The sequence below is a fragment of the Eretmochelys imbricata genome, chromosome 3 (assembly GCF_965152235.1).
Source record: "Eretmochelys imbricata isolate rEreImb1 chromosome 3, rEreImb1.hap1, whole genome shotgun sequence".
Lineage (NCBI taxonomy): Eukaryota > Metazoa > Chordata > Testudines > Cheloniidae > Eretmochelys > Eretmochelys imbricata.
In genome coordinates, this window is record NC_135574.1 from 14254299 (window position 1) to 14265453 (window position 11155).

The following is an 11155-nucleotide window of genomic DNA, read 5'->3' on the forward strand; positions in this document are numbered from 1 at the left end:
ATTAAACAAAAACTTCCTTCTTGACATCTCACATAAGTATCCAAAGTACCCTCCATTAAAACTTCAGAAAAACAAAAGAGTGTGGAAAGGCAGGTTGCACTTTGAAACTTTTTTTTTTTTCTTCACTCCCCCAGGACCAAGTCTCAGATCCAGTCTCTAAAGGTGGTCTGTTAACTCTGCTTTTGACCTTAAACCCTTTTGTGCCAAATCATCTTTCACTACCCCTAACTAATTTAGAACCCTTCAGCAGCCCTTGCTGAAGCAGCACCAAACTTGAAAGATTACTGGCAGCTTCCCATAATGCTGCCCTTACTTCAAACCTCTCAAGCAGACTGAAGTGCCTCTTTTCCCTGGGAGGCATTCAGTCCCCATGGGCAGGGACCTTCTTCCCCTACCCATATACCAAGGAGGGTGGGCTCCTCAGCCACCCCCCATACCTCTGGGTCCCCTAACACTTCCTCCATTTCCTTTTTAATCTTATCCCAGGTTGACCCCTGTACCTGGTATGGGCCCTGGTCCTCCCTTATCCATTCATCCAAAAAATCCTTTACCCTGGCTTGCCAGAACCCGCAACTACCATCACGAGAGTTCGCGATACCCCCTCCAAGCAGCTGCGCGGACTGTTGGGGAGGGGGACTTACAGGCTGCCACTCACCTATCCAATGCGATGCATCCGAGTCACTGGCACCAAGATGTTAGAGGGCTTATTCCTTCACCCACTTACTTCCCTGGTCCTTCTCGCATGAACAGAGAGCAACAATACCCGAAGTCCAAAGGTGCAAACAATTCGATGTTTATTGGGGTGAACTTCCAGCAAGCATGATTCCAGTTTCCTTCCTTAGTATCCTCCTTCCCAGCTCTGACACCACAGAGCCTTACACCTGTGTCCCTGTTCCCATTCCTACCCTTAGCTAAACATGATTCCAACTTCCTTACTCCCATTCCCTGTTCCCATTTCCCCCTTTAGCAAAACATGATTCCAATTTTCTTACCCCCATTCCCTGTTCCCATCTCACACACCCACATGCCCACCCACACCCCATCACTTCCTCATTGACTACAGATTATATAGTAAAACTTGAGTTCTGCTTAGCTATACCTTAACCAATCATTTTCCTGAAATTTAACTAACCAATCCTAACATATTGTAACATGATTATGTAACCAATTATATCCCACCACCTTAATTAGTTTACACCCAGCAAAATTAATTATACAGCAGACAGGAACAATCACAAAACCAGACAGAGATTATACAGACAAACAACAGCAAAGTGGGAACTATAATGACAAAACAATACAGAAGTGAGGATTTCACATCCCAGCTATTGATAAGTGAGTTCTTGCCAGACAGGATGCTGTCAAACTAAGTTTTTTCTAGGCACTTCCCTTTCTCTGGAGGCGATAGGCATTATCAGGACAGGATTGTATCCTAACAGCCCAATAGCACCTTATTTCAATGTGACCGGTCGCTTCCCAGCTTATGGCTGCCTCTGCTGCTTAGCCAAAGGCCTGAGCCTAAGCACAGGGCCACAAACTGTCACAGTAAGAGAAGGCCCTTACACTGGCAGACAGTGGTTTTGATTCTTTCTTTTATACCTCTATCACTAGCCAAGTGATAAGAATACACCTAAATTCTTAGAGTATAGGCCTTTACAGACAGGCCTGAATATCTATATCCTAACACTAAACTAATTAAGGTGGTGGGATATAATTGGTTACATAATCATGTTACAATATGTTAGGATTGGTTAGTTAAATTTCAGGAAAATGATTGGTTAAGGTATAGCTAAGCAGAACTCAAGTTTTACTATATAATCTGTAGTCAATGAGGAAGTGATGTGTGTGTGTGTGTGTGTGTGTGTGTGTGTGTGTACGTGTACAGTGCTAAAATCTGAAGCTGTGTCTCAGCTATTACCTGAGAATAAACTTAAAGCTTGGTACAGCAGAGAAACTATTGCAAACTTGGTCTGTTGTACAAGAGGGGAAACTGAGGTACACCATCTCATGAATTTCATAAATGACCAGTGAGTGAGGTAATTCACTAGCCTGACTATAGAACAAAATAAGGACAGTCTGGAGGTAATTCTTCTGTTTTTCCTGCAAGTAGCAAGGACATTTGTAAAAGAAAGTGGTATTATTATTAAGCAATAATCTGTCCCCACCATGGGGAAGGAAATTGTTTCTTTTGTTTTTCAGACACTCTACAAGCAAGCTGGCGCCAGCGGGAAAAATAACCCAGAATACCATGGATCTGTGTTTTGAGTTGTTTGTCTGTGGTGTTTGTCTTGTTGCTAGCATTGTTGTGTTTTAATGAACAGAAAACCTCATGATGTGGGTGGGGGATGGCTTCAAAAGGCTGACCTTGGGGGGAAAGATGTGTGTGGGAATGCAAAATGCTCAAGTAGGAGGCCAGCATCTGTGCAATAGCTACCGTGGTACCTGGAAATGGAATGGCAACTAAGGTGGCCCCCACAAGCCCTATGGAAATAATGAGAAGGGGAGGAGCTCACTGGGAATTAATGGAGGGGTGTGTAAAATAGTGTAAATCAATAGAAGATGTTTGGATGTGCCCCTCTCCTATGACTATAGAGGAGCAGGATCAATGGCCTATGCAAGGGGTGGACAATTGGGTGTACTGTGTATAAGGTGTTTTGCTGGGAATGTACATATTACTGGGGGCACAATTACACCGGCCCATAACCAAACTACACCCATCTACATGCTGCTATATGGACTTTGGTGCACAAATGGATCTGTGAATCTTATTGCTGTGAATAAGCCAGTGCCTACTGCCTGATTCCATACCAAGTGGTCAAGCTGGTTTGGACAATATCCCATTTCTCTGTGAACATTCAATGGACTTGTGATATGGACAAAAGCATACAAAACTTGCAGGAGCAGCTTGTTGCAACTGCCAGCAACTGGACACAAGATCGTGACCCCATCGAAGGAGGAGAGGCAGTATTTTGGGGGTGTCTCGGATGTTGGACCATACTGCAGTGGTCAGGACTCGGTGTTGCTGTGGATTTTGTATTGTTAACTATACTTGTGTTACGTTGCATAGGGAGATAACCTATTAGGAATGTAATAAGCCCTCCAAACCCTGCAGTGTACTAGACAACCCGGACCCAACCTTCTCAGGCCCACTCTAATGGGAAGTCTGGAACACTAATTGGAATAAGTGTGGTATGCCCGTATGAGAGAAGGTGCAGGGCACAATACTACACAAGGGGCAGTGGGACAAATGGAATATCGACACCTTCCACCTTGATGCCTGGCCCTATCAGGAAATGTGTCGCCATATGTCCTATGCTTTTCCAGGGATACCTGGGCAGGAGGATCCCAAAAGAAAAAGAAAAAAAAAGGGGTGGAGTGTTAGGATATAGATATTCAGGCCTGTCTGTAAAGGCCTATACTCTAAGAATTTAGGTGTATTCTTATCACTTGGCTAGTGATAGAGGTATAAAAGAAAGAATCAAAACCACTGTCTGCCAGTGTAAGGGCCTTCTCTTACTGTGACAGTTTGTGGCCCTGTGCTTAGGCTCAGGCCTTTGGCTAAGCAGCAGAGGCAGCCATAAGCTGGGAAGCGACCGGTCACATTGAAATAAGGTGCTATTGGGCTGTTAGGATACAATCCTGTCCTGATAATGCCTATCGCCTCCAGAGAAAGGGAAGTGCCTAGAAAAAACTTAGTTTGACAGCATCCTGTCTGGCAAGAACTCACTTATCAATAGCTGGGATGTGAAATCCTCACTTCTGTATTGTTTTGTCATTATAGTTCCCACTTTGCTGTTGTTTGTCTGTATAATCTCTGTCTGGTTTTGTGATTGTTCCTGTCTGCTGTATAATTAATTTTGCTGGGTGTAAACTAATTAAGGTGGTGGGATATAATTGGTTACATAATCATGTTACAATATGTTAGGATTGGTTAGTTAAATTTCAGGAAAATGATTGGTTAAGGTATAGCTAAGCAGAACTCAAGTTTTACTATATAATCTGTAGTCAATGAGGAAGTGATGGGGTGTGGGTGGGCATGTGGGTGTGTGAGATGGGAACAGGGAATGGGGGTAAGAAAATTGGAATCATGTTTTGCTAAAGGGGGAAATGGGAACAGGGAATGGGAGTAAGGAAGTTGGAATCATGTTTAGCTAAGGGTAGGAATGGGAACAGGGACACAGGTGTAAGGCTCTGTGGTGTCAGAGCTGGGAAGGAGGATACTAAGGAAGGAAACTGGAATCATGCTTGCTGGAAGTTCACCCCAATAAACATCGAATTGTTTGCACCTTTGGACTTCGGGTATTGTTGCTCTCTGTTCATGCGAGAAGGACCAGGGAAGTAAGTGGGTGAAGGAATAAGCCCTCTAACAACAGGCTTCCCATTTAAGCCTGGGACCAGTGTCCTCAGTTCAAGTCTGTGCCGCTGCACTGTTGTAAGGTGCGCAGTGTAGCCACTCTTTGTCGCCAAGAGAGAGCTCTCCCTGTGACAAAATAAAACCACCCCGAATGAAGGGCGGTAGCTTCGTTGCTGGGAGAGCATCTCCTGCCGATGAAGCACTGTCCACACTGGTGCTTTTTGTCATTCAAACTTTTGTCGTTCAGAGCTGTGGTTTTTTTCACACCCCTGAGCAACAAAAGTTTGAATGACAAAAATGCAGTGTAGACATAGCCTTGCTCTTCCCAGCGTTCTTGTTGCTTCCAGCATAGGTGGGGAAGGAGAAAGGCAAAAGCATGATGCCACTGTCACCCATTATATGTCCTCAGTCCATGTGCCTGGAAAACACTAGCCCAGACCCAGACATGTCCTGGTGGGCTTTGCTGAGTCACAGAGTTGAGCAATCCCCTCCTCCTCCCCCCACCCACATTGTGTGATGCTTGTGCAGCCTTCTTACAGTATTATAAATCCCTTGTTTACAACTCCCCTACTGATTAATAGTCACTTAACACCATCCTGGGCAGGGATCACCCCCCCTGTTGTCACTGGGGGACTAGCAGTAGAGACTCTCAAACTTTCAACCTATTTCAGTAACAATCATACAGCAAAATTTCGTAACTTCATATACACTAATGAGATATATATTTTGATAGAACAATGGGTTTCAGCAGATCATGACTTGTCATATGATATCTTACATGGCATGCTTTGTATGAAATATATCATAATTATATGACTGGGGTGAATATGGGGGTTCCAGGGTGCTGTTTTGAGGTACAGAGTGCCAAACCTACACACCACCTTTCCCAGATAACTGGCTTATCAATCCTCTCTCTCATGGGCCAAGGCACACTCAAAAGTTGAGGACTCCTCACAGAGTATGCCCTGACCGCAACCTTTTAAACCTATGATCACAACAGCAACAGCAGGACACAAGCAGGCAGGCAGTGGGTTAGTTAACCAGGTCCCTTAGGGTTTTTTAGATTCAAATCAATTCTTTGAAATTCGCCTGGAAATATACTGACAGTCAACGTAGACTACAGAGCACTGATGTAAAGTAGGGATTTGCATTCTGCACAAGCTACAGCTTCTGTCTGGTTTCAGTATGTAGCGGAAATGGAGTATGTCACAGCAGTCCAGCTACAAATATGTGATCCACTAAAGTAGCCAATGTTCTAATATAGTAGGTTTTTTTACTGAAACACCCCGCATCCTCTATTAAATGTAAAGTGTATATTTAGCAAGTTGTATGTATGTTCTGTTTGTATTGCTCATCTTAATCCAGGTTCACAAACTCCCTCTCAAGACAAGGAACTTCCATCCACATCAGTAGGTAAGTTTATACAGTCTTTCATACAGGATATGTCTTCTGTCACTAACAGTAATGCCTTTTAATTCACACCAACAGGTGAGGGGCCCTTTGTGAATTAGGGAATAAATTGGGGTCAATGCATGAAATGAAACATGGTTCTCTTGAGTAGCTAGCCAGGCAATGTGATGCACAATTACCCTGACTCAGAGACAGTATCTAAATCATTGCTTCCTGTTTACCATTCCGGAAGTAGACCACATCCTACCCACTCGTCTGTTTGAACAAATATAGAAGCTGGATTGAAATCTGGGCCAAATTGTTGTTAAGGGTTTCACTGTTAGGGAGGAGATTTCAATCTTTTTCTGGACTGTGGTTGGTTTAAGCACCAGCTATAGAGATTGTGAAGTTTGTAACCTGTACAACCTGGATTGCTCTACCTTTTTTTTTTTACATCAACTCCATAAGCACATTTTGTGTTCTTGTTGAAAACACCCGAAGAAAAGAAATGCAGAAAACTCTGTTAATGCAGTGTCAGTATTCCACAAAGGACTTGATCCTGCTCCCATTCAATTCAGGGATTAGGCCAGACCTCACTGAATGAAGGATCAGGCCTAAAATCACCAGGAAACAAAAAACAAATGCCCTCTGAATTCTGCGTTCAGAGCAACATTTGTATGGTGTGCAGTACGTGAAGTATAGGGCCACACAATGAACAACGAGGAGAAAACAAAATACTGAATAACAGTAAGCACTGTCCAGTCTGTGCCCTGAAGAAGTCAGAAGGCTTGTAGAAAAAATAATATGAGACGATGTAATTAAACACTATCATAATGCATATGCATGAGTGAACTTAATTCTGGAATTACTAACTTTTCAATACTTGGCATTGCAACCTTAATGCTCTTTTAACATACTGTTTTTTGGGGGTATGGGGGTTGTATATGATGTCCTAGATTTTAAAAAAAAAGAAAATTGAAAATACCAGAAATTCCATCATGTGAACCACATGGTTCGTCAGCAGGGTTAGAACTTTTAGATTCACAGCATAAATCTCTGCCACTTGAATGAACACACTAACTGACAGCAGTGGGTTGCCATCCTCTGTGGGCCAGCCACTAGAAGGGAGATGAGACATCAGCTGTGACACCCACTGGCAAAGCAATCTACTGCCAGCAAAGGAATGTTGAGACTCAGGAATCCAGTGTTTCAGGTTTTCAAAGTGCCATGTTTAATTCTAGTGGTTACAGACCCTTCTGCCCTTGGCCCCTCCAGACTGTCCTTGTCCCAGGATGTTTCCACCTCCTGTCTCTTCTTGGCTCAATGCCTGTCTCAATGCCCCTGACTCTGGCTCCATGTCCTACTTCCAGTCCCCATTTACTTCTTTTGGCTGTATGTCCAAATATCCTCCCTTACCTTAGACCTTGTCTACACTACACAATTTTGTTGTCCCTACCCTCTGTTTGCCAGGAGCTGGGAATGGGCGACAAGGAATGGATCACTTGATGATTACCTGTTCTGTTCATTCCCTGTGGGGCACGTGGCATTGGCCAGATCAGAAGACAGGATACTGGGCTAAATGGACTTTTGGTCTGACCCAGTATGGCCGTTTTTATGTTCTTATTTAATATGCCAAACCACTGTATCCGCCTGTAAGGTCATCAACATGAGGCACCACTTTGAATCAAAGCACAGTAACTTCAACGCATTGCAGCCTATACTCCGGGCAGCATTGCAAGATGTGACAAAATTGAAAATCTGAAGTCTTCCTATCACACTTCAAAAGTCATTCTCACAATAACAGCAGCTGTACAGAAAAAAGCAAGAGCTGCTTCTCTTTGGATAATGTGGACACTAGCTAAAAAGAAAAAGTCTTTCTTGGATGCAGAGCTTGTGAAGTAGTGCACATCCGAAATGCTGGAAAAGCTTTTTGTCAGAGATAAAAACAAAGATAACATTGTGAAGCAAGTTCCCATCTGATTCCATGGCAGTGCAAAGATTGGAGGTAATTTACGAGGATTGTCTGTCAGCACTGTCTCCAGAGGTGTGCGATTAATATTCCTTTAAAAAAAACAAACATGTTAATTGCATATATTAACTGCAATTAATTAACAGCCCTAAGATAAAGCCAGAGACTTGTATTGCTAATTTCACAAAACCAAAGACTATGGTACACTGCGCATGCAGCTTCACAGGAAATACTGCAGTCCCTGTAATGTACTAAGCCGTCGACAACACAAACCACTTACTACTATCTGTCTGTCTACTATTTATTAGACTGCTCATTTCCAGTGCAGCGACGGAGGCAGCAGGATCAATTGAGGAATGGTGGAGTTGGCAGGACTGCTCTTCTGGGCCTATGTGGGACCTGACCAGGGAGCAGCTGAGCTGAACCATGCAGCAGGGTGGTGCAAAGCTCCCCTCCACAGAATAAGAGTAGGGATGCTGCATGATTCTCAGGTTTGGACCAGCTGTTTAAAGAGCATCCATAAAAACTATTCTGACTCTTTTGTGCAACTAATCACATCCATATTAGACAGAAACAGAAGCCCTTTATCCAAACTCGGTCCTGTTTCATGTTTGATTCTTTTAATGGAATATCTCCTCAGTGCCATAGAACATTCAGAGCGATACAGGAGGGAGCTACCTACAAGACCAGGGATGTACATGCCAAGCACTTTGCAGCTGACACGAAAAGTTAGTTAGATTCTGAACACTGCTGACAGATGAGGTGTGGCTTCAACGCAGAGCAGGGGCTGGTCTCTGGAAAAGGATATCACTGAAATCATTGTGTCATAAATACCGACAAGATACATATAACCAAGGATTTCAACTGCTTTCAACAGAGGCTTCCTCTGAAGTCCAAAGTTTTCCACATTCATTCCTACCCCACATTCTCGGAGTTGAAGCCATTCACATTATGTGCAGTGCTGCTATTAATTTAGATGCAATATATAGGCCCAAAGATTTAAAGGTGTTAACATGACCCTGTCACTGTCCAACATTAAACAAGATTTGGGGTTTGGGTATACAGAGATGTTGGTTTGTTATTTGCATGGCAAACACACTAAAACTCATGCCAAAGTAGCTCAGGAATGTATTATCTAAAATACGGGGTGTGGGAGAGCTAAAACAAGTTATAAAGCTGTTTAAAACAGATAACACTGTTTAAAATTGGAATTAAAAGATTATATGAGACAAATTTAACTAACACCCATCTTCTCCCTTTTGAAGAAAGGATATCAGTTCGAGTCCGTTATTTAGTTGGACAACCCTTTTTAGTGGTGAGGAAAGGGTTCATTTCCGAGATGTGAAGGATGGTTACTTTTCCTGCTTTTGACAAACAGATAGACACAAGGGGGTGAAGAGACAGGATAGTAAGAGTAGCAGAAACATGACTTTTGTTAATGTTCTTGAGATTCTGGGCAGCAGGTCAGTCATAGATAGATATTCTGCTATCATGGCTAACCTGCCAACCCAGTGTTCTGGGCTCTGGCTCATCTCTGGGTCTGCGACATCATCTGATTGCTCTGGTCCCTCTCCTTTACCAGTCTTTCTCAGGTTGGGCAGAACTAGGTAGAGCTGATGGGCTGCCTTGTCTCATTGTGCTGGTGCTGTGCAATACAACTGGGGGCGGGGCAGGGCGGGGGGAGAGCAGATGTGGGGCTGCTGGCGTATTATTGTGGCTCTTTGGCAATGTACATTGGTAAATTCTGGCTCCTTCTCAGGCTCAGGCTGGCCACCCCTGCTCTAGACTAATTTCAGTTGTTGGGTTTAGTGTGAGGGTGCTGGGTGGCTTTGGTGGACTGTGACATACCAAAGGTCACAGTAGATGATCCAGTGGTCCCTCTGGCCTTAAACTCTATTTGCTTTTTCAAATCGTGACATTTCTCTCTCTCCTGGCTACAGGTATAATTCTTTTTATATTATTGATTGAATCTATCACACTATTTATTTTCCTTTTCAGGCATTTATCCCATACCATGTCCGCATTCTGCTTCTTCACCAACAGTAGTTGACCCAGAAACCTCACAAGGTTTAGCTGACAAACACGATCAATTCCAGATCAGGACAGGAAAACATGTGCTGGACCTGTTTTGTGATAACTAAAGGATTACATTCTGAATGGTTCCATGAAGATGATCTGACAGTTAAAGCAAATTCAGGATTTCACTATCACTGATTCAGGATAACTGGTCCTATGTCTGCCTCTTGTAGACCTCCTCTGGGACCCTGGGCAAGTCACAATCTTTGTCTGCCAGAGTTTCCTCAGAGATTTCAAAGTATTATCATTATTAATTATTATTATTATTATAGCTGCTTTCTTCCTGAACACGGAAATCATATGAAAAACAGTTCTAAAAATATCTCAGCAGTTGCTCAATGGCAGAGGCTCAAAGATGAAGTACTGTAATTCAGCCAGGCCAAATATGTAATTAGACACATCAGATGGCACTAAATTCCTATCAGTCAGTTTCTGTGTCTTCCTACTTTCAGTGGACGATACCAAATGCTGTTTATATCCAGAGGCCACTTCCTACATTTCTTCCACTTTGCAATTTCCTTCCAATTCTTAAGAACCAAAACATTCTGGAATAATAATACCTATAAAAGTCATCTTGATTTTTTTAAAAGCTGCAATCAAAAGCAGAAGATACCTACAAAACACATGAGGCAGGTGATGATATTTCCAGAGCAAGTCACTGGCATACTGATTTCACCCCCAACTAACGGCCCTAATTATTTTTTTAAGGCTTGTTGCATCTGCCACCATATTGAAATTTCATTTTTCAGAGGAGAAATGCACTTTCTATGAATCTGAACATTTTGATGTGATTTATATTTAAAAAAAATTGTAGGAAATGTCAAGTCTTGCTACTTTTAGAATCCAACAGCCTCAGCAACGCAGCTATGTGGCTGTTTCTGCATGCACATATCCATTTGTAGGCATAATCACAGGAATAGTGCAGGCAAATTAGGCCTACTTGATTTGTGAAAACCATACCCTAAGAGCCCCAATAACTACTTCCCAACAGTCCAAGGCTGCAGCTCATTTGTATATGAATTTACAAATATTTCATCGATGCAGATAACTAACATTTGCTTATACTTTCCAGATCAATATATAAAAAACTGCTTATGACTGAGACTACCAGCAAAACAAGCAAAAAATCCCCAAGGCATTCACAGATGTGCTAGGCATAGCTCACTTAGATTCTAGCTTTTTAGAATCCTAAATCATAGAATAATTATTCTGTTGGTCAAATTCAGGTCTGCATATCTTACTTATATGGAGAAACAAGAGTTGGACACATCTAGGGCAACATTGTGCAAATTGATGGGATTAGTACGGTTTTACCAAAGTAGTGAAGAAAAAGGCTGCCCCCTTTCCTAGTCTTTCCTATTCCCCAC